We start from the raw sequence: 25,834 nt of genomic DNA on the forward strand, positions 1-25,834 counted from the left end.
TTGCTTTCATATTTCTGCGATATCAATCTTTACAAGATGATATCGCGAGGATAGGGTGTTGCGAGGTAAATTCACCTTTCCAGTTTTCCTTTCTTTTTCTTTTCTTCTACTTATTTTTAGATTCGTCAAAACGGTTATTCTTCCTTTCCTCCAGGAATGCTTTTCTCCTGGCAAAAGGCAGCGGAATAACAATACATAAAAGAAAAAAAAGGAAAACAAATTCAACAACTGTAACACTCAATCTTCCATCACATCGAACACGCCAAATGACGTTTCATAGGAGACACTCACTGGCCAAAAAGGCCGGTCTTTGCCGCTCTCATCAAGGTTCTCACAGGTAAATCCAGGTATCGTCAAATCTCCGGTTACAAAGGGAAATCGTCGGGAGAGATAATCTCGAGAGAAGGTGGAGGGGAGAAAACGACGCGTGCCGACATCTTCCCATTATTATCTTCCGGGATCCGAAGTACCATCTGGATTTTGCTGTCAAAGCACAGGGCGTTGTTTACCATATTTCAGCTGCTCTCTCAATCTGTTTCTGTCATATAAATACCGTATCTGTGTATCTATCTATCTATCACACACAAAACTTGCTAGGCCTTCCGACTTATTGCTAAGTAAAGGATAGTTAGTCGTAAGGCCTAGCACCAGTCGGTTTCTTTTTCATTTTCCTTCGTGGCGTTTGCCTTTACTTATATATTCATCACGTTCCATATTTTCGTGATTCAGTTACACTTACATACGTACATTATATACATATATATATATATATATATATATATATATATATATATATATGTATAATATAACACTCAATATATACATGTATATATATATTATATATATGTGTGTGTGTGTGTGTGTGTATTATAACACTCAAATACAATAGTTTAATATATTCACTCAACCCCGGAGTAAAAGCTGAAGAGGAACTTACACACTGCTTATTTTCATGAAAACTGCAAAAGAAAACCAAAATTGTATATAACTTCAAGGAAGTTACACACTTGTTTTATTTACTCTCAGCTGCGATTTTTGAAAAAAATTCACGAGAGGGTAAGATTTTTACGAAGATATTCTTTCTTCAAAAACTGCAGTTACAGTGATTGCATTTTAATGTTTCCCGAACAAGAACTTTTAATGTTCTCAAGATACGGTATTTCAGCTTAGTTCCGATAAGTTTCTTGAGTTTGCAAAAGAAGTCAAGGCAATATTATATATTCTCAATAAAAGTTTGCCATTTGAACATTGCGATAAAACTATTTTATGGATGGAGAGCAGAGTTCTTCCTTGGGGTTTTGAAAATCATCGACTGCTTGAAAGAGGGGTAAGTCTGTTTCGAATGAAACCCGATTGGCCAAAACACTATGACAAAAGAGTCATATTCCCCAGGCCATAGTTTTTTGTTATCACCGACTTTGGCATTTCCGATCAATTACCAACAGAGCTGACGGCGTTTCCGATGTGAAGTGATTACCCTGAACATCACAATTACAGAAATCAGTATGAGCATCGAGGGTTTCTTCAGCACAATCAAGTTTTCTGTACAGCTTATAATGCTGCATGAAACCTTCAGCCACGGCCCCGTGGTGGGCTGTGCTGATGGAACCTATAGCGGTACCAGAAGCACAATCATAGCTAACTTCAACCTTAAATAAAAATAAACACTACTGAGGCTAGAGGGCTGCAATTTGGTATGCTTGACGATTCGAGGGTGGATGATGAACATACTAATTTGCAGCCTTCTAGCCTCAGTAGTTTGTAAGCTCTAAGGGCAGACAGAAAAAAGTGCGGACGAACAGAAAAATAGTCATCTCAATAGTTTTCTTTTAAAGAAAACTGAAAAGCGGTAATCCAAGACACTGCAGCCCAGGCGAACGTCATCACCCTTGTTTCCCTGTTGCTTAAAATACCCATAATGCCCAACAGCCCGAAAACCACTGATACGCTGGATAACTCTGAGTTCACCAGGTGCACCAGAGATATTTCTGACGCTTGCGCGAAAATGGAAACTATAGCGGCTGAAATTTCAAAAACGCGATAAAATTTTCTTCTCGGCCACTACTCAGTCTGATTACGCATCTAGACAGGAATTTGACTGAGGCATTCATGATGTCAGGGAGGGTGGATCCCAGAGCAAGGGTTATCGCACTAGCTTAAAAAAGATAAACTCACAGAGAGAGTATACTTGCCTGGGCACCACTCCAGCACATGGCGCTGATCGATGCTCGCATTCACATACCGAGGCAGAGCGATACGCATAATCATACTCTCACGAAGCAAAAAATATTAGTATAATGCACATCGAGGTACAACAGTTTTTGAAATATATTCATAGGAAACGGTCACTGGGTAGCGTGATGCGTTTCGAGAGAGAGAGAGAGAGAGAGAGAGAGAGAGAGAGAGAGAGAGAGAGAGAGAGAGAGACGTTAGTTGAGGAACCTTAGTGTCAGTTGAAAACAATATACTTAATAATGTAGTCGACGCAGAGTAAATTTCGAAGAAAGGAATATGGCGAAATTGTACTGGACCATGTTCCCGTACAATTACGAACAAGTTCTAGTCAGTCTTAAAAGAAATGAGTTTCATGCCGTGCAGAGTACTCCATTTAACTGGAAATCAAATGGCTTTCCGAATATAGCTCGCCATGAAGCATAAACAAAGGCGCGGAAAGAAAAAAAACAAAGAAAAGATTCTTTTCAAGAAGAGAAGAACACGACAGAAAGACGAGATCACAGCCGCCTTCTTTCGCCACAAAGAGACGCGGGCAGGCAGGCACAAATGCCCAACTCTTTAAATGTCAGTTAGGCGTCCATTACCGGTAACAGGTCCAAATGAAGCTTTCCCTCCCACTGACGGACCAGCGACGGCGACGCCTCGCCAAAGTGGCCATTTACCTTCAAGTTCCTGCAGCGCCATCAGATAAAGATCAGGCAAATTGTGTTCTTGACGAAGGATTTATCGGGCGGAGGAGAGACGGGGTGAGGCGCTTCATATTCATCAACGCATTAGTCACGCCGGAGTTGAGGAAAGGCCCCGGTGATCCTGGGCTTCAATGCCCTCGGAAGAAATTGGTATGATGCCCTACGATGATACCCTAGAAACTGATGGCTTCATATTTGCACCTTAAGGCTATCATTTAGGAACGATATACATCACTCTCTCTCTCTCTCTCTCTCTCTCTCTCTCTCTCTCTCTCTCTCTCTCTCTCTCTCTCTCGTGTTGCATCTTGGTAAATCAAACTTCTCCGGTACAGGCAGGTAAAAGATAATTCCGTTTATAAAAGAAAAATGGTTTGCCACATCTTTAAAACTATATATATAATGTTTGATTGTACACATTTTTTTTTCTCGAAAGAGGAAAATAAAATTTTGCTAATATGGGCGAACACATGCTTCTTTGAAAGTTATTTTGGTAACGGAGAAAAGTGTCATAGTTGCCAATAAACTGCGGAAAGACGTGAAAAGTGAACATAGAATGATAACAGCGAACAGAAGAGGAAAAGTAATATTCGATAATCGACCGAGCTTTAAAACAATTAATCTAATAATGGTACCGCCCACACAAACACACGCACGCACACCCTCACAATATATATATATATATATATATATATATATATATATATATATATATATATATATATATATATATATATATATATATATATATATATATATATATATATATATATATATATATATATTCTATAGGGCTATGTCCCACTGCAGTTGTTTGACCAACTATGCTTCACAGCTGGTTCCGAGATCGATATCAGGGGAAGACTTAGAAGAATGACTTAGGCCCACGTTTTGAATAAAATCTATCGTATCTTTGTGCTTAGCAGTCAGTGAACTGTTTTGGTTTGCAGCCAAGTTGATATACTTAGGACAATTAGCTTTATTCTGAAAGACTTGTTGTATACAGGAAGGTTAATCATCGCTTCAGCTTGAGCTATATATATATATATATAATATATATATATAATATTATATATATATATATATTAAATATTTAAATATTATATTTATATATATATCTATATATATATATATATATATATATATATATATAATAGATATTAAAAATTATTAATAATGAACAAAAGCTATTTTTTACGCTTTCTACTCATTCACTCATTCAGCCCTGATACAGGTGACTGGGATGATGCAAAAATATCAGCTTATATTATATGGTTATGTTTTCGCTAAATCGGATTATATTTTTTTGTCAAGGCCGGAAATTAAAAGACTTCTAATGACCAAACCTATTATTGTCGTCAACCTTTATAAGAGCACAGGTGAACAGCAGGTGATGTAACGCTATTCAAATCAATTCTAATTGTGTCCTACCTTATTTTAACTAGCTGCTGTAACGGCTTATTGTACTGTTTAAAATGCTCCCATTGTCACTTTTTTTTTCAAGAGACCAGTGAGTGACCGATCTCAGAATAACTGTTATCATTGGTGCATTTTTCATTCCATGTCAACGGATTTAAGGGTGGCGAAATAATGCTTCTATAAATGAGAAGCTTTTTGTTATATATCGCTGTAAAGAGTAGGAATATGAATTTAAATAGTACATTTATATTATACAATTATTCTTCGAATAACTTAAATCAAAAGAGGAAGCATACAGAAATGTGGAGTTTATTTTGCCTAAAATTCCAGCTAATTAACATATAACCTAAGTTTAATTTCCTTTCCCTCCGCTGCATCGCTCGGTGTCCTAACTTCCAACTTTAGCTTTTAACATGGAACCAGTGCCCGGGTTTTAACTAAACTCACACGTTACAATTCTCTCACGTTCATTCAGACTGACGAGCTGAGCAGCAAATAACTATTCTGCATACTGATGAATCGTTTTCACACCCTTTTCTCGTATTTAGACAATCGCGTTGCATCTAATCCGGCATTCTGTTTTTCCATTGGGTAAATGTTCAGCACGTTTGCCTCTTAATCAGGTACTACAGGTTAATGTCTTTATTATCCGTTTTGTATATCTACGGCTCTATCATTTATGAGTCTAACACCGATAATGACATTGGTGACAGTCCGTCTTCGGAGAAAGAATAAATGATAGCTCGGAAATCAAAGGGCATTTATATTCGTTTCTAGTAATTCCTATTAATTTACGAATTAAGAACCTGTTCCGTCTGTCCGGTTTCGTACAGTTACCTCAATTATTAAGATATATGATGCTGTTTATGCAGTTCATATTTTTCTTTTCAAAATGAATGCAAAGGTTAGCGTTATCAATCGTTAAGAACATTCTAAAGGACTTGTACACAAATGCTGTGATGTTCTGCAGCATTTAAGAGCTTTGGAAAGCCTGGAAAGCAGTTGGTCTGGAACGACTCTGTAGATTATTAAGAGAAGAAAAATAATGCCTGATTTTACATACACACACACACACACACACACACACACACACACACACACACACACACACACACACACACATATATATATATATATATATATATATGTATGTGTGTTGTGTGTGTGTGTGTATACACACATATACATGGCCGCAGACACTAGACCCACTCATGTATACAGGCTTATGTATAAAGATGTCTGTGTGTATGTATATGTGGTTTTCGTCCGTTTTGAAATGTAACAGATAGCAACGGAACCTTAATCTTAAAAGAAAATTCATACAAGATTAGAAGATAATAGTTCTACAGCCAAACACAAAAGCAAAGAGAGAGAGAGAGAGAGAGAGAGAGAGAGAGAGAGAGAGACTTACTAATGATCACTAATCACGTTTGAGGGGAGTGTATCAAATTGAGTGTCACAGTAGTCAGATGCAAATTTCGGAGATTTGATTGGAATTATGAAGAATTAGCATGATGACATGATTCTAGTGAGTGAATAGACTTTGGTTAGATACATATGATAAGAAAACAAAAAATAATTATAATGACAACGCTCATAAATAGGCAAAGATTTACTAAGGACAACTTTTTGAATCTGCAACGGATGGTTTAATGTAATAATAATAATAATAATAATAATAATAATAATAATAATAATAATAATAATAATAATAATAATAATAATAATATTTCCGAAAGCTTCATTCATTCAAGAATAAGCCAAGGAACTAATGAAATCAAACAAAAAGAAACGTTCTAATCTTTTAGAGAAAACTTCGAGTTCCTTCCCGGGTCTGAGTTCCGCTCAGTATTCATTCCTGATTGATAGATGAAATCACTCTTGCGTATCATACGACAACAGCATATCTTGCGCTGTATATGACGTGCGAATCCCTCCGTAGCGCGTTTCGGGTCACCTTTATGGCCCAGGCCGTAATCATTCTGCGAATCGCAAGTTCCCTCCTGCATAGGAAATGACGAAGGATGCAAACGAGATAAAAGGAGAGAAAAGGAGAGAGAACAGGAGAAATTAATGGAAATAAAAGATGAAGCATATGGAGGTAGTCGTGTGTGTGTGTGTGTGATATATATATATATATATATATATATATATATATATATATATATATATATATATATATATAATATATATATTTCTATTAAACTGTCATAAACTTATGTAGGGAAAAGTTATAGAGATCCCAGAAATCAATCAATCAATCAATTCACAGTTTGCAATTTTCATGGTTTATCCAGTTTCCCGAATATTTTCATAAACAAATACGTACGTATGAGAGAGAGAGAGAGAGAGAGAGAGAGGGGAGAGAAGATGAGAAGTAGAGAGGAGAGAGAGATTACTGTTTTGGTTGAAGTCCGAATATTTGTCAAAATTTCTTTCTTGTTTATTTGGAAAATCTCGCCGGATTTTCATTTGTCCTATAAAAACTTCTGATAAACTTTGGCTCCAATTGTAAACATTTTATATATCTCATAGGTATGCACTAGATCAGTCTACCATTCACACAAACTAGGTTTTGTTTGACACACAAAATACAAGAATTCACTATTCTTGAAAAAAAAAATAAAAAGTTTCTTTCCCTAAATTATAAAATAAATAAATTGCCTCCAAAGGAATTTACATTTGCTCCTGAATTTCCATGCGGTTGTTTGATACAGATTAAGCTGCCTCATGCCAGAATGGGCCTTTAGCTGAAAGCGACTCGTCAGTGCATTGATGTGTGGACTTAAAAGTTTGATAGTTTAGCAATTTTCAAATCCGATAACTCTGACTTCTTTCTTCAATCAAAAGTTTTTCTAACTCCTTTCCGGTATTCTATGAACTGTTGTGAACCCCATCATGCTCAAAATCTCCCGTCGGTTTTTTTTACGATTCTTTTTATCAATTGTTTCCTCATGAAAAAGAATAATTGTTCCTCTCATCCACCAATTAGGACCCGTTCCCGTAATTAAAATATACATTTTTGTCAAAGAATTATATTGCTTTGTTCTTCGAAGTCGCAATTTCAAAACAGTGGTCATCAGGACATATCACAGAGTAATCACCTTGGTATTTATGGCATATGTTTACGTTGGTATAAAGTGTGCTTATCCATGAACATTTATTTTTCATAAAACTATTAAATCTGAGAACATTTTTCTTTCGTTTAGTTATCTAAATATTGACCTAAAAGTAAATAGGAAATTATAATGAAACACATTAACACTGACAAACATGCAATCACATACAAAAGCACACCTCCAACCCATTCTCTGAAAAACATGTTCTAATTCGTCAAACATGCAACGCTAGTCATGTTTTGCCATAACACAACGAGAACATAAAACTAAGTGAGGATTCTTCTTAATTAAATTCTTAAAGATAATAGAGAATGGTGGACCAAAATTAATGAGAATTCATTATATAAGCAAACACAAAAACATTTCCAAGCACATATTCACACACAACGCGCACACACGCAAGAATAACTGTAGACCACAACCTCTGGGTAACAACCTCTAAATTGGCCAAAGCCAAAACGTCCGCCATGTTGTGTAATAACACCAAGTCGACCGTAAGCAACATTTAGATTTTCTGCTGCGGTCGAGGATTGTTCTCTAGGACCCATTACGAGACCTCATAGCAAGACGTATCCTTGGAGATTTATGAGATGTGACCTCATAGGACGTGCCCGCTGGGCAGAACAGAAGAAAGAAAATCTTCGGGCGCTGCGCATGCCATCATGCCCCCATTCTTACTGGAAGCACACCCAGTTGGAAAACTCTTTCTTATCTGCTCCCGATCCGTCCCTGATACCCTCCCCCGCCCCCACTCCAAGCCTCTGTCAACTTCTAGGATGCACTAAGCACCTCAGTCTGGCGTAATTATTAATCAATGGTGCAACAGAGGATCTGTTGCTACTCGGTGAAGAATTTTAATATTCGTTCGAAGATGTCGTCTGATAAGAAAACTTAATGACCGAATTTTCTATTACAGAACATTCTGAAAATATGTCGGTACCGAGCGTCATGTTTTTTCTTTATTGCCTCCATGGCCATGAAATTATTTCATGGATTAAAATTTTTTACTTTAATCGATTTTTTCTAATACCTTAAATCCCTTTACAGTAACTTCCTGACTGAAACCGAACTCTTATTAAAACTTTTTTCTTTTGGATATCTTCAAGCCAATTGAAGCAACTCCCTGTCTCCCCAAAATAAAATTATTTTATCAGAATTCTGGAAAAAATGTATTCAAGCTTTTAAAAGCGACTCTCTGACTTAGACGTTAACTTTGCTAGAGATATTTGATTTGTCTTAATGACAGAAATTTGATGACAAGAGTTCCAACAGAAAAAAAAATGGCGAAATGAACTTAAAGGGAAAAAGGTTCTTTCTTAGTAAATAACAGGCTGCAGGGCGCCTGGTTTTAACTCTTCCTGACACCCCTCCCCACCTAACTACACCCCCTCTCCCTTTTATTTCATGTTTTTTTTTTTTTATTTACCTAGCAATCATCCTGCAACGATTCGAAGCATTCCACTCTTGAGGAATGCGTTTTCACGGGGGTTTCTGATTGGTCGGTTTGCAATGAAGATTTGGGTGGTATATAATGAATTTATTAGTATCTCTGAGATACAGCGGAAACTTCGGGTTTTATTCTTTACCCACTTAATTTCTGTACTTAATCCACCTATACAACAGGCAAGAATGTTACGATTTATTTAAATCTATTATTTCATCATTTATTTACTGAATAACTAAATCCCTATCATTTATATGATTTATCCTTCTCACAAACAATTCATTGATACCCGGACAGATATTTTGTCAAATGTCCTTTTACCGAGCCGCTTGCTTGCCTATTCCCTAATTCATAACGTTGGTCATAATTTTGTTTTTAATTGTTTTCATTATACTGACTTATGTCGAAATAATCTCACCTTGTCTTCAGATATCCTTTATTTTTAATGAATCAATTCATTTTTCACAATTTCTTGTTTTTCATCCTCGCCTTCTATAAGCAGTTGCCATCTGTATGTAGTGTGTTTTTTATATTTATGAATGTCATATCTTTTCATTATTTTGCTTCATCATTTATGATTTACAATTTGGTGCCTCATGATTCATAACACAGGATATACAATATAATGAAATCTTTAATATTTTTTACAACACCATTAATAATAATAATAATAATAATAATAATAATAATAATAATAATAATAATAATAATAATAATAATAATAATAGTTTAATTAGTTTAGTTTTTATTTATGTCATATTAATACAACTCTCCATACAGTTCCAGTAAAGCCGCCGAAGCTGTAGTAGCTTATATGTCAGGCTACATAAAAACGCCAATACAGATAAAATCAACATGAAGCACAGACATTATTACATACAAACTTACACAATATTTAGAACAACGAAATCAAGAAAAAACACACACACCAATACATAAAGTTAGATAATATTTAAAAACAATGGAATCCATGTAAAAGTACAGATTCGACAAAATTACAGCATATAAAACAATGAAATGAGAATTTAATCAACTATTGTAGAAGTCTCACGCCCTCGCCCTGTGAGATCCAAATATGATCCAACAGGCTAAACCTAGTGATTTGGTTTTGCGGATTAATTTTAGTTGGAATAGTTACAAGAGGGCAGAAACCCAGTTCAAACTCACAAAATAGTCAACGTAACCGTACTTCTTCATATTAAAAAGGTTCATATTAAAATCACCCCAAACAATAGCCGGTATTTGAAGGCTGAGAACAATCCTTAGGAAGGACGCAAAAGAATGAACAAAATCATTATTTTTGACATGATAAGATGTGGGTGGATGATAAGTGGCAGAACATATCAGTTTTTTACAATTAATAATAAACTCAATAGTCAGCACTTCAAACAAGTGGTTTAAGAAGGAATACTCATTAATAATTCTGGTTTGGATACCATTCCTGACAAAAATTTTGATACCACCACCAAGGTGATCACGGTACGAGTCATAACTGTAAAAACCAGGAATTGTATGAACAACATCTTTATCTGTAGTAAACCAGGTTTCAACTAAGACAATGCAAGAGAAATATGCGGATAAATTACAGAAATATGATAAAAACACACTAAAGTTCTTCTTACAACTACGAATGTTGAGCATAAGCAAATTAAAATGATTCTGACACAGAAATTGGCACAGCACGCAAACCATAATATTTACAATCTACAGGTAAATAACTGTCAATGTTAGGTAAAAATGTAGGGTATACAGCATTAGCTAAATCAGCTTCAAGCGACATAACTAGGACGAATCAGGGCCAGCAGCCGCTGCTGATTTTCCAAGCCAGCAATAGTCTTTGCCCTGCACAAACGATCGGAATCACCGAGTCTGTAGAAGATATTCCCTCCTCTGGTAAAAACGGACTTAATCTTATTTGGATATTGTTTCCTAAGCTGGCGAAGGTTATAGAACAACGAGTGGTTAGCTGCCGTCAAGTACTCCGAAACGAAAAAACCAGCAGGCCGCCGATGCTTAGCCTGCCGCAGCAAATACAGCCTCGACGATACGTTTGAGCACTCGATCCTTGAGGATTTCTTTTCTCGTCCGAAGGGACCAACATGCACACTTGCAATATCAACATTGATCACATTATCGCCACAGATTGTCTCACAGACTTCACCTTTCAGACTCTGGAAATTTGTTAATGTTCCAGCAGTTGCCGCTGTTATCAGATCATTCAAATTAGGACTACGGCAGATCAAGATATTCGAATTTAGATTCTGTTCAATTTTTTCAAGTCGTTCCGAGACACTATTAAGTTGGACGTTTTGCGATGGGGTCACATGATGATCTCCACTACCAGGAACAACACTATGATTTACCTCCTCATTATCGCTATCTTTCTTTACAACAGTCTCCACAAAACTAAGCAGCTTTTTATTTTGATCGTTCAACTTCCTGAGGCAGTTAATGATATTTTCTAAGGACTGGTTATTAAGGGGAGACACCGGGGTGGGAGGGACTGGGGAAGCAGGAGACACACCGATCTTTGGTGGTCGACCTCTTCCCCTGATCGCCGGGGTTAGCGATCGTGCTGAAGACGTAGTTAAATCACTTCTGGTAGGTAATGATGAATCTCCACCAGGTGCTACAAAAGAAGACTAAAAGAGTCTCAACAAGGCGGTCAATACATAGCTGTTCCTCTCGTATACTCTCAAGAGTAACGTTAATCAACATGGCGGCTATCCATACCAGGCAAAAAAATGTTGGAACAACGGGAGCAGCAGTGGGACACGTTCGACCAGTACAGAGGCTCGAGTAATAATAATAATAATAATAAGAAGAAGAAGAAGAAGAAGAAGAAGAAGAAGAAGAAGAAGAAGAAGAAGAGAGGTTCATGAATATTTGGTATGATAAATTTGTAATAAAAAAAGACGAGGTTCATGAATATTTGGTATGATAAATTTGTAATAAAAAAAGACGAGGTAAATAACTAAACAAAATGTAAAAAAAAAATCGCTCTATCAGTAAAATGCTTTTTTTTTATAACGAAAATTCTCAGCGAGAGGCAATTCACCAGTAAATGAATCTTTAAATTGGAATAACTAAAAATATCATTTACTTGGAAAATACGGTGTAGTGGCCTGACTGACTGATCAAGTCATTATACCCAGAAAGGTTTATGAATAAAAAAAATTAATGACATTTCTAGAAGTTCTTGAAGAGTGCACATCGGGTGGTCACTAAATACTTAAGCTCTCCATCATAACCTATCCTAATACAAGCGTTCACTTCTAAGTACCTTCGCAAATTTGGACACCTGCACAACTAACAATAATTATTACTTTGGTCAGAAATATTTATCAGTATTAGAATATTTGCAATAGTGATTCAAAAGAGCTGACTAGTCAGAGAAACCTAAGCATAAATTCGACATTATATACTTTTTCAGCTTCGGACAAATTGCTGACACGAAAATCATGATAAATGGTATCTCTCAACTCTCTCTCTCTCTCTCTCATTTTGCTCCGATTTTGCGTACATCGCATATGAAAGCAAAATAATTCCCTGTAACCAAATTACGGCGCCGATGGAATAATTCATTGTCGTTGTAATTGCTCTAAAGGATTACCTCATTAATTTCCCTTCAAGACGAGGTATCCTCTAGAGCTGTGATTAAACTGGAAATAATTATCTTTTCTACCCAGCAACAAAGGAACTCAGGTTATGCTTTACGTCTATTATTGCAACCTGGAAAAAGCGTTTAGAGGGTATGCTACATTGTAGGAATAAAACATTCCACTTTTTGTTGAGAAGTGATTATCATAATTCGGACGCAAATGAAATAAATTTCATCATTGCAATATAGACGAAACAAAATGGAGGGTTAATGAACTGGAACCTATGAAAATGTGAAAGAAACATTAAAAAGACGAAGTTATTCTTGCATATAATTTGCATATAAAGGTACTATATAAGGGATTGTTTTATGATAACAAGCCTTCTCAAAAGTTACAGGAAGAAGAGGCAAGATTACGCCGAATTGAATAAAGTGAACCAAGATGAACGGATAATTTTACACTAATAAAATCTGTACACCTATGATGCTACTTGTTGATGCACCGTGTATGCCTCCGATTTCCTTAAATACTGTGAACCTGGAAATACCGGCATCCAGCCACATACAGTTATTAATAATCTTAATTATAAGTGCTAATTACCATCTTTATAATGTTAGTGTTTAGCTAGGCAGAATATCTGTTAATTTTTTTCTTTTTTACCCAAGGTTTGCAGATTTAATTTTTGCCACTGAAACATCACAGAATTCAAGTAAATTGTGAGATAATTTCATTCTTTACAGGTTCATGTATTCCCTCCCTTGCTCAAAAGTATTCCCCTCAGTAATCATTTAAACGATACACTATTTATCATATCTTATTATTAGCTTTCTTATGTTAATGTATACTGATTAACAAATCCTAAACACCTGCTTTATACTACTGAGGGTTTGAAGGAAGAAAAAATGGAAATGAGGGTAAGTGTTACTAATTAAATTTACTTTTCTCTGAAAAAAAGGAAGAATAAGAGAGAATAAAATTTGTTGATAAGAAGATCCAGCGAGATACTTTCCCAGCACTAATACAAAATTCCTGAGGAATGCTAGAATTTGGAACAGGGGACCGAGAAAAGCTGAGAGAAGACAGAAAAGCGAGGATGGGCAGTGGACTAAGTACCTCCTACCTGTCACACTGTCCTGGATGGAGACGTCACAAGGAGAGAACAAACATACTAACAAACACGCCCCTGCACTTAAGACAGGAATGTAGGCATTACCTACCTCAAATATGGTCACTTATCTCTTACTCCATCTGTGTGTTACAGAATCTACTGATACGAATGAGAATTGAAACACATTCGTACAGTAATATTATCAAATATAGCTTTTAAAAATGCATCGTAATACGGCCTTTAATGAGTAACAACGACAGCAAAACCCACGACTTAGTAATAATCAACGGCACATTTGGGCCTCATATCTCAAAGTTCTAGTTGTTGAAAAGCTATTCTACCGAAGGTATTAACAAGCAGCCATAATTATGCAGAAACAGAGCTCAGGATGAATATAGGTCAGCAAATGGCGAACCCGAGTGATGAGAATTAATTCAATGCAGAAAAAAGTAAGTTGTATCAAACACTCCAGCAAAAAAAAATAAATAAATAAAATAAAAATAAATAAATAAATAAATAAATAAGATAAAATAAAAAACTTGAATTATGGGGTATTTGGTAAATTTGAGAATGAATTTCCGCGGCAAAATATTCCTGTTCTCTCCGTCAAAATGTCCTCTGAAGCTTTTTCTGTCAGCCAGTGACCAAAGTGAGTTTTAACGTGGTTTTACGAAGGATTCGGATATGATCATATTAAGATTTGTTTCGCTACAAGAAATATTTGTATATTTCTAAAATTGTGAGAGCATGCTTAAACGTACATATTAAAATTTCAAGATTTCAGTTTAGACATAATAAATAACGAAGTACTCTTATTCCCAAGATGCAATTGGATATTTAGAGACATTCAAGAATAAATTAAAGTCTTCACTTTTCACACAAAGTTGACATTATAGAATTATATAAATTATATAGAAAAAAAGTGTAATCATCTACGCACAAACCAGGAGCTAAAGCACAAATGAGCTAAAACTGATTATCTCATGAAAATGAATAAGCGGACAATTTCTTTTGCTCTGCTCCATTTCAGTGATCTTGTAAGCAGAGATGATAATAATAATAATAATAATAATAATAATAATAATAATAATAATAATAATAATAATAATAATAATAATAATAATAATAATAATAAAGTTTAAGATTCAGTATCCTGGCTTAGAAATGTTCTCATAAATTAAGAACAAGATAACTTTTTAGCATTCACCAAAAACAGTCGTCTCTGCAATACTTATATCCTAAATTACAACTCCAAATAAGATTTAATATTTGCAACATTCGCTGGAAGGAGAGTCTGAAGAAATATCCGTAACAAAATAACCACAAGGACCACAGAGATTGAAAAAGTCACCATTTGTAAAACTGACGAAAACACGACGGCTCAGGCAACCTGAACTGCAGGGAAAACAATGGTCAAAATCATTGCAACAGCCGCAATTAGTTCAAAGGCTGGCCACCGCAATGCTTCACAAAAAATGACGCTGCGAGCGATGCCACCTGCCATCCCTGGACGAGGAGCAACACCTACGGAATAAAGAAAGCCACATCTATCATAATAACAACTCCAGCAACAGCCGTCATTATCAGAGGGATAACCGCAGGCAGCGCGACAACGATCGCAACAGCAGCAGCCAAGAAACAACGAACGACGACAAAAAAGAGGGCGAGGCCAAAAATCTGAGTGGACATTCTGAGCGGAAGCAAAGGAACGCCGAAACCCCGTGGGAAAAGCCCTGATCACTTCAGCACAACCGGAAACGGATGATAAGGCAAATTACGTTGGAAAAAACGAGGCCAATAAAATGGATAGAGGCTGCGTTTTAAGGAGACATATTCATCGCTCCGAATTCCAAATGCTTTCGATATGGGCCGAATCATGAGGGGAAAAAATGGAAATAAAAACAGGAATCTGTTTTTTGGCTCTTCAGATCCGCATGAAGAACCAATTCTTCTTCTTCTTCTTCTCTTCCCGCCTCCCTCTTGCATCGTTTGTACATAAAGCTCGACATCCGAGGAACGGGAAGAATGCAGGAAGCGGTCGCGACAAGGTACAAATGGACATTATCCCACCAATAAGCAGATATGGCGAGATAGCCGAGTTGGCGACGTGCTTTAAATATTGATGCGTACCCCAGCGCGATATATGTGGAAACGTTCTCAAAACATATTCAGCTGTCGTGTTATCTTCGACTTCCTATTTGGGTAAGGGTTCTCATCGTCATAATCTCTCTTATTTATCCGTTGCTTTTGCTTATGTTCTCAATCGTCCACTGTTCTACCGGTTGGGAATTCTAGGCATCTTTTCATTAGTAGTAAATAAAGAGACGCCGATAAGAAGTTATTTATCTATCTGTCTCACTTTTTTTTTTCATTTTCCTTTGATGTAAAAAGTCCGCAGGAAGGAATTATTTGTGTTTTTTTTTTCAAAACAGTAATAATAAAATGGAAGGTTATATTTCTCATGGAAGACTGTGAGACATTTAATTCTTATGTCCGTATCGTCAAGCGAGTATTACAACACCATGACATGTTTAATGATAGCCTAAGGAGTTAACAGCCGAAACTCTTCATGACTGCTCGGGGAATAGAAGAAGCAAGTACGTTTTAATAAAGGTTCTTGTTAATGTTGATTCTGTAATATAATGATTATGGTCCATCGCTGTTAAGTACGGAGATTATCAATCTTTGATAAGGAGGTCAAGTGTTTGTTTATCACTCCAATTAATATCCTGCCACGAGGGATGCAGCTCTCGACTTGAATTATTTCGTTTTTTTTCTGCATATGCCATAAGATCAGTCTACTAGTTTTGTTTCAGTTTTTTATGGTAACTAAACACTTGTAAATAATGGGTAAAATGTGTTTACGTGATTTTTACTTGTAGCTGCAATATTCAACATTTGTTTTTTTGTCTTAGGCCATTATATCTTCTACTCGGGGCCCGTTTTATATGTTATCCGATAAATCCCTGCATTTGAGAGGGCTTAGAAGGAGAGACCTACTATAAGACTTAACACCATGACAAAGCTTGAGGGTTGGGAACCGAAAACACAAGTCAAAGGAGAGGTAAGATACTCATTGATTTGTTTGTGTTGGGTTGGGGAATTATCAGTATTTCCAAGGAGACTAGGCTAGTGTCAGTTCAAGTAAGGTAATCAGAATATATATATATATATATATATATATATATGTATATATATATATATATATATATATATATATATATATATATATATATATATATATATATATATATATATATAATTGTGTGTCTGTATGCCATATATATACATACATACTTACGCACGTACACTGACACACACACATATATAATATATATATATATATATATATATATATATATATATATATATATATATATATATATATTATACATAAGATCTCAAGTCAAAGTCCAACTCCCGGTCCAACCCCGTATTAATGTCCAAATTCGTGTATGAGTCGACACCTTCCTATTTTTTTTACAGTCAATCAGTAAATCTGTCATTCAGTTAACCAGTCAATAAATCAATCTGCTGTAAGTAACCAGAGATATTAAATGAAGGTGAAATTAAGGAAACTTAAGTAAATTCGACATGTCCCAACTAATTCAATAGTGGTTCTATGAGAATCACCATGAGAAAACAGCCATGAAGACTGATCGTTTCATGACAAGCAGATTAAACTGACGCTGGCACTGGTCAGTGTAACATCGCTGTAACTAAACGCTTACCAGAACTATTTCAATAAACTCGGGTACTGAAGTGTTCTTGTAAGTTCGCTGTTGAAATAAATATTGAAAAGGGTAAACAAGACATTTCCTGGAAATGATTTAAATGATAATTGCCATAACTAACAATAAGGAAATCCAACATTCCGAGGAATTTCATTAATAAGAAAATGACAAGCGGTGTGATCAAATTTATCATATATGAAGACTATAAGATAATTTTTGTTAAATAATTGATCTAGGTTGAATACCTTTCTGATAGGTTAAATTAGGAATCGGTGTGCGATCAAAGGTGGTATCATATTCTTTGTTAAATATTCGGAATCTTCACGAAAAATCTTCAATTCATGGGAAGCCTCGGTGTTCAGGCAGAGAATAAGGTTGGCATATTAAGTCTTGGTTTTACTGAAGTTCACTTTATGATCAATCAAAGACATTGCAACAAAAGATTTCTCCTCTGGGCCTCCGCAAGAAAAGGGAATAAATCCTATTGATGGCATTTGTTCTTAAAAATGTCTGTTCTATAGTATTTTTAAATCAAAACCATGTTACTATAGTAGATTCACATCAACCGTGCGTATGATGTCTAGGCCAGTCCCTTACGACGCTCCTGATTGGCTGTTGATAAGCCAATCACAGGGCTTGAAACTCTCAGTTTCTCGAGAGAGTTCACATAAGCAGGATGTATGTTCCACCTCTCCTGATGGATACTTTTGAAAGACGTATCCTTCAGGAGAGACGGAACATACATCCTGCCTGTGTGAACTTTCTCGAGAGACTGAGAGTTTCCAGCCCTGTGATTGGCTTATCAACAGCCAGTCAGGAGCGTCGTAAGGGACGGGCCTAGACATCATACGCACGGTTGATGTGAATCTACTATAGTAGAAGCTAAATCCGAAATGCTCCCCAAAACAATCACCTACGGAACACCCAATCACACAAAATTAGTTTGGACTCGCACCCCTGAATATGAATGGTGAAGGTCATTTGTGCAATTTATTTTGCCAAGTACTACATAATAAATTGAATTGGCCTCCTGTAATAGTCAAACTTGGCTTAAAAGATCCTGGTGCATAGAATATTCATTAACCTTAAGGTCATTCGACTCTCCTTCACTTCACTTTCATAACTAGAAGCACTTGAGAGTGCATGTTGGTCCAGTAACCTCAAGTAAATTAAAGATCCAGTGTAGTCTTAACCTTGCGAAATCCTAGCAGGGTCACCGCAAAAGGATCGGTCGAAACATTGTGTGGACATCAAGAAGGACCAACCTTTTATTGTCAAAATGCGCTTCGCTAGTGCAAATATGTCAACATCCTTTCTGAGCTATTAGTACAGTCAAATATGCATCATTTTATGCTTACAATTTAAGAACAAAGAAAAACGCTAGGTAAGCAATGGCATCGAATAATGATTTTCATTCTTGGGGTGCTTCTACACTGCAGTAAAACACGTCAAAAACGCACGTCGTGGACTTGTTGCACACACACACACATCGCAAACATAAGTAGACGACTTATTGGTATTTCTATCCAGTGCAGTGCTTCATACGATTACCCAGCATTTGCCGAAGATTCATTCTCCACTTATGTCGTTGACTTTTTTTCTAACCTGTTTGTGAAACGGATGCAATAAGTCGCCGGCAAGTATTCATGACATGTTCTACAATAATGAGGGCGCACTTTTAGAATAACATCTTTGGGTGGTAGCTGATATTCCCTTTCATTTTACCTATTTTTCTCAGTGCACCAAATTTGAGTTCCATTCCATTTCAGTTCTCCAGTCAGCTGGAGAGAGAGAGAGAGAGAGAGAGAGAGAGAGAGAGAGAGAGAGAGGAGAGGAGAGGAGGAGGAGGAGAAGGAAAGAAGCTAAGAAGAAAAAGGTTAGAAGTTTCTTGCGCCGCGGCCACCTTGAAACTCGACCACTTCCCGCTTGACTAATCTCCATATATTTTCTGCCCGATGAAAGAACCAAGTATATAAGCACTTTGATGCGTCTTTTGTCAAGAAAGCAGTTACTAACGGGACATACCGGAGGAAGAGAAAAAAAGAAAGAAAGAAGAGAGATAAGATGGGAATAGCGGATATCCCTCATTATCCTTTTGTCATGCTTGATTACAGAATGTAATGTTACTGGGGCTCAAGATGCACTCGAGATACGAGAAGAATGCTTCATTATTTATTTATTCGCTGTATTATCATTACCATCATAATTTCATTTTTTATAGAGTAAACGTATAGAAGTATATTCTTTATTAAAAAAATGACTGCTGCAAAATGCTTTTCTGTAACTAATGGATTTACTTTCTCTCTTCTTCTTCTTCTTCGTTGAGATTTAAGTATCCTGAAGCGGAACCAAAATAAATGTGAAGGGAGATCAAAGAATAGAAAATAAATGTGAAGAAGGGAGATCAAAGAATAGAAGTTAAAAACCTCAGGATCGAGGAAATAATGTGAATCTATGAAGCGCGATGAAGTCCACAGTTTTCAACCCCAACCCTTCTTTAATCACTTTTCTTCATTTTCACTTTTTTTTTTTGTCCACATCACGATGACGAGTAGGAAAACACACACGTTGCTCTCTTTTAGATTTTGAAAATCCCATCTCCGAGAAGATCGCGAGGAAAAAGGCCACTGGAAGAAAAAGGGCGGATATGAAGAGGATACGAAACGCGAATCGCATCAGTGTGATATCCACCGGGGAGATTGCAGAGCGAACGGTCACGAATTGGCGAACCGTGGGGCATTTAGAAGTATTTACAAGTAATTCCTTGGGTCGTAGCAGAGGTCATTAAGCCATTAAGCTCCGCGGGTAGGCTGTTGTTCCCCTCCCACCTTTCAGAACCTAAGAGGCCCCGCGGTCAGGTGGAAAAAAAGGTTTTTCCAGAACTGTTTATTCAATTTAACTCCTCCTCGCTCCCACCAGATGTCTCACAATGCTCTTTCCAGTAATCGCATCTTGTTCCTTCTCGCTTGCCCCTCGGGGTTTCGAATTATCTGCAAGTTGATGATGATGATGATGATAGAAAGGAGACAAAAGAGGAAGAGAGAGAGAGAGAGAGAGAGAGAGAGTGGGATGAAGGGACATACCAGACATCTCTTTTTTTATTTTTTCATGCTCGAATAAAAGAAAATCGCTTTTTCTGATGCTGGTCGGAGGCAGTCAGTCATACATGGAGTCTTCCATCTCCTAATGAAAACTCTGGCAGGGACAAGTAGGGCTTGTGATCCATTTTTCTTCAGCAGGCATTCTGCTCGAGAGAGAGAGAGAGAGAGAGAGAGAGAGAGAGAGAGAGAGAGAGAGAGAGAGAGAAAACCGATTTAATTTCATGGATAGAAATTTTTTGCAGTATCCCGTCATCTCTTCTAATGGTCCAGTGCAAATTTTGATTACGCTGATGATATATACTGGTAACAGTATTTATTAATATACTGTCCCTGTATACTTATCGCTATTTTTCCCATTTCATAAACCTAAACCAATGTCCAGAGTTTCTTACCTCGAATTTAACTCTTTCCCTCCATCTCTTATTTAACAAATTAAGAAACTTAAGGTTTATACTTTTATGCGAAGGCTGTCTCGTCTCGTTAGCAGAGCTACTTTAGGAATATTAATTTTCATTATTTTGTAAACTGATTCAGTGCTATGATTGCATAAACCAAATAGTTAATGGCACATTAATTTTGTTTCAACTGTCGAATAGTTGACTTTATATTATATTCTATATAATAATCTCTATATTATGACCTCTACGTATTAATCTTAAGATACAATTCACAGAGTGATGGTACATCAGATCTTCAGCTATATTCATTGTTCTCAATAATCATTCGTTGTATGTCTTCTTTTCCAGATGAGCGAGCCAACAGCGTTACTATATATATATCACTGAAGACTGATTTGCAAGTGCCTTCCAAATACCCTTGTACAAACAAGACTTCTTTAAAGGGAGAGTTTATTATTTTTTCCATATGAAACAGCAAATTTAAGAGTTGCTTTTTTCTTAAAGCCAACACTTTTGCAAGATCTTTCAGCCAGTAAGGATGAAAATTCGACTGTACATGGTGATATTTACTTCACTACCATCATCATTCAGAGGCGTTCCCAGTCGGCCCTCCTTCGGTCCATCTGGCTGACCTTTTGATTTGGCAGGTATTGCTATAACTATCTTTTAATCATTGTTAATCTCATTCCATAACTGTCTCTGAAAAAATATGTCTTTAATTCACTCTTGAATTTCGTAAGTTTTGACATAAATCTTAGGTCTTGGAGCAATTTATTCAGTACTGTGTTTGCCATATGCTTAAAAGCTCGTTTTTAGCATCTTGGTTGCAAAATGAGAACAAAAATGAAGGCCTGGCTCTAAGTTACCACTTTAGTGGCCGTCATAATAATACAGAAATCAAGACGAAAATATTATTCGCAAAACTCCCGGAGAGCCGACTGCTATCCCCTTCGGAGAGAAGCATAAAAAAACAATCATTGTCGAGGTTTTTGTTACTGTCATCGTTCCGTTCACTCGATGGCAATTTGGAGTGAATTTACCAGACAACCTTTCACATCACACGGTATGAATTCATCCGCGATCATTACAATAAGCAGGACAAATTGAGACTTACAAATGCGTGTGAAAGCCAGGGTGGGTTTCGGCGAGACCAGACCCATTTATTAAATAACACCGATTTATCGAACGAGTTCGCGCTAGGTGGTCTTCGAGAGGGACTCCTGACGCCGCGGGATTGGTGAGAGATGCCTCGTTTTCTTTTCTTTCTTTCTATCATTCTTTCTCCAACCTTCTCTATTTTTCCAAAGGTGTACGTTTGCCCTTGGTAATATATTATACCTCCCCCTTCATTTGTTTTCTTTCAATTTTTATCTATTTATTTATTTTTGTGACATGGCAGTTGTTCCCTTAAATTGCTTATTTATAGTTTATCTTATTTCTTTTTTCTTGCCTTTGGATATGGGGTCCTTTTTCCTCCTCATTTATTTACGTATCCACTTTTATTTCTCGCTCCTTACACGGCGGGAGGGAGGGTTCACCTCCCCGCAGGTGGACTTGTAACACCTGTCAGACTGCCTGTTCCATCTCTTACTCTGTGGTAATCGCTACTCATCTTAAGATCGGACGGTTCTGTGAGTGTCTCCTTCCTTCTACTACCAGACTTTGGACGTCTCCTTCTACTTCTGATTTTTCCAACTTGCAAAAGGCTACAGTTCTATCTCTTCCCTCATAGTTAAGCCTCTTTTTCGTCTTGTTTTCATCTACGAAAGTGCATCAGGTTCCCGGTGTCATTAGCCTTTGTTTTTAAAAAAAATTATCGTTGACAGATGCAGTGGAGACGCAATTACCACCGTTTGGAGAAGAGTAAATTTAGAGATATCGCTTTTAAGATGCCAATTAACGACGTTTTCAAGTAAAATATTAAAAAAATTATTCAATTTTTTTTAAATTGAATAGTATGTTATATCACTTTAGAATATCAATTACACAGGTGAAAAAATAATATATGGATACGCAATACGTCTTCTAAATTAGGATTCTTGCTTCACTGAAGCGCCTTCAAAAGTCAAGACGAATTTACTGCTGAATCAAAATGCCCGAGGTGTTGAATGCTTTTCCTCAGAGTATTTACGTAGACAGAACATCTGTCATACTCTGCACTTCCTGAACTTAAAATATATTTATTCCTCTTTCGGAGTTGTGAGATAAATGGATTTAAATACGATTATTTACCATTATAAATGACATCTGTCTCTTACCTTGTGTAACTGTTTATATTCACCTTTCATGTAGATAATAAGCCAAAATGTTATATTTATCGTTTGGTTTGTTGGATGCGTAATTATTTACGATAACTTGTATTACGAATGCTTTTAAAATTTGTATTCCGAAGGCTTGTAAAATTATCAAACGTTTACTAAAAAGACTTTATTTTCCAGATGTTACAACTATAGTTGTTGTTTTGGTTATAAAACAAACTTTTCGCGTACGATATTCTAACAAAAGGGAAATAAGACCCTTCAATCTGTTATGTTTGTTTTGTGTTCTATATATTTTACTTTGCTAAATTTGAGAGTGTTTTTATGCAATCTTAATAGTTATACTATTCGGTTCACTGATTTTATTTCTTCCCATTTTGAAATGCAGATGAACTCGAATACCAATTTCATCTTGCCGGCAGCTGAGAATTTTTCAGGAAGCATACCCTACAAATGCTTCAAAATCCACTTTATATGCTAATGGTCCCGCATCAAGCAAAGCTTCTGTGCAATACGAGGCACATTAGATGGATCATCATTCGTAAATTCAAGTAACCAATGGCAGGGTGTGTCCCCAATATCAGGGCGAAGCTTGAATGTATTTATGGTTCTGCCGTGATCGGGAATAAGCAAATTTATGATTCCGCCACTTACAGACCAATTCCTCTTTCTTTCGCTTTCCAATATCGTAAATTTAAAGTAATTTCACTGTTACCAGTGAAGATAATGGGAAGTGTTACGCAAATTGCCCATATTATGAATTTATTAAGATTTGATAGATAAACCGTCTCCTCCTTACCAATGGCCACACCTGCGGTATCGCCATCATTCCTGTAGTATCTCCTCCTGGAGGCTACGATGGGGGTTCCATTTGCCCGTGTCTCTTTGTTAGATGAAGACTAATAGACGGATTTTGATGAAAACTCTCGAAAACGCTTACTGGGTAACTTTCCATAATGATTTCCCATCGTAGATGCTACTCCAAAATCTGCTGCACAGTCACCACTTAAGGGGGTCCCCGAAAGAATGTTCTGACCAAATTTTATAAAAAATTTTGTGCGTGCCTGTCTTTCTGTTATTCATTTTCCGATAAATCGGTGATTCATTCATCGCATACTTTGAATTTCTTGAAATTTATTTATGTCCTTTGATTTTTTGTGTGTATGTGGTTCGAAAATCGTGCTAAGCCCCCAGGAATTTATTGGTAACTAGATTTACATAAATACAATGGCCCTCAGATAAAGTGCAATCAACCTTAATTCATTGATTTTTTTTAACATTTCTCACTGAAAACCTAGAATCCGCATTAGGAAATGAAGAAACTTTGTTCGGGACAAGATTCAAATCTAGGTTAGGAGAAGCCGCAGTCCTGCGCTAAACCACAGAAATACCTGGAAACCAGGAGTTAATGGTTCATTTCACGCTGACTTCTAGAAACAGAAGAACGTTTCTTTCTCAGCTAACAGCGGCTAAAGTAGACTATTAAAAGTAATGAGGTAGGCCGAATTCGAAGTACAATCATTATGATGCTTAAGATAATCAAACGTAAAAGTATTAAAAAATTCTGTTAGGCGACGGAGATGTTCATATTTGTACTACAAATGAGCTACACAAAAATCGAATCGAAAATTACATATGTCAGAGAGAGAGAGAGAGAGAGAGAGAGAGAGAGAGAGAGAGAAGACGAGAGAGAGAGAGAGAGTGGGAACGAGAGAGAGAGAGAGAGAGAGAGAGAGAGAGAAATTAGATGATTATAGATGTTAGTTCTGTTCCTCCAGTAGTGGCAAATTACCTCGTCGAGGTCCTCCCCATAGAGAGAGAGAGAGAGAGAGAGAGAGAGGAATGGGAAATAAAACTGAATTGACCTTGGAAGGAGGCGGCAGCTTCCCTTCTCCCCCCGTCCCCACCTCCACCACCTACTCACCTCCCTCCTCCAAATTATGGCACCTGAAACCTCCAAAACACCGGGATCGGTGGTTTTGACCCATCGGGGTGAAAATTAGGGTGTTAATCTTAGTGATCTACATGGCAAAGTTGTCTTACAGTATGGCATCTGGCGAGGTGGGCGGCCTCAACCACCTAAAGTATGAGGCTGTCATTTATTATTTCTCGTTGTTGCTTCGTCTGGAAAGATCTCCTCCTCCTACTCCTTCTCCTACTGCTGCTAGGGACTATCTCCAATCCTATTCCTCCTCCTCCTCCTCCTCCTCCTCTCCTTTACAGCTTCTTGAAATGCTAAATCTATTTCACAAGGTTCCACGACAGAGAGAGAGAGAGAGAGAGAGAGAGAGAGAGAGAGAGAGCTTTTGCGGTATGGAGTTCACTTCCAGCAACCCACCACTAGCTCGTACTCCTCAACATTTTCAACTTCTTACAGCTACGGCTAAATAACTTCACTAGGCGCCACTTAAGGGAAGGGAAGGAAGAGAGGAGAGAGAGAGAGAGAGAGAGAGAGAGAGAGAGAGAGAGAGAGAGAGATGACACAACAAAGGTATTCAAGGGGTGAAGGTAACATGATCATTTTTTACTCGCCACCGCTACAGGGAGCGAATGACTGTTCACACGCACATTCATAATAATTTGTAGAAAAACTACTGTGTGTTCAACTCAGATATCTTAGTCTGGTAAATAATCATCTATATTTTTTTCAGGCAAAGCCTCAAAACTCCAAGAATTTCTTGTTCATTTCGTGCTCCAGGAAGACTTATATTCACGCTACCTGTGCCTTTT

The 25,834-nt window shown here is 36.9% G+C and overlaps 1 protein-coding gene across 2 annotated transcripts in view; it reads right to left on the reverse strand.

Annotated features, from left to right (window-relative positions):
• The window catches only part of LOC135224166 (protein Wnt-4-like), a 314,368-nt gene that overhangs the window by 120,875 nt on the left and 167,659 nt on the right, over positions 1-25,834 (reverse strand). The window lies entirely within an intron of this gene.

This window comes from Macrobrachium nipponense, chromosome 20, assembly GCF_015104395.2.
Source record: "Macrobrachium nipponense isolate FS-2020 chromosome 20, ASM1510439v2, whole genome shotgun sequence".
NCBI lineage: Eukaryota > Metazoa > Arthropoda > Malacostraca > Decapoda > Palaemonidae > Macrobrachium > Macrobrachium nipponense.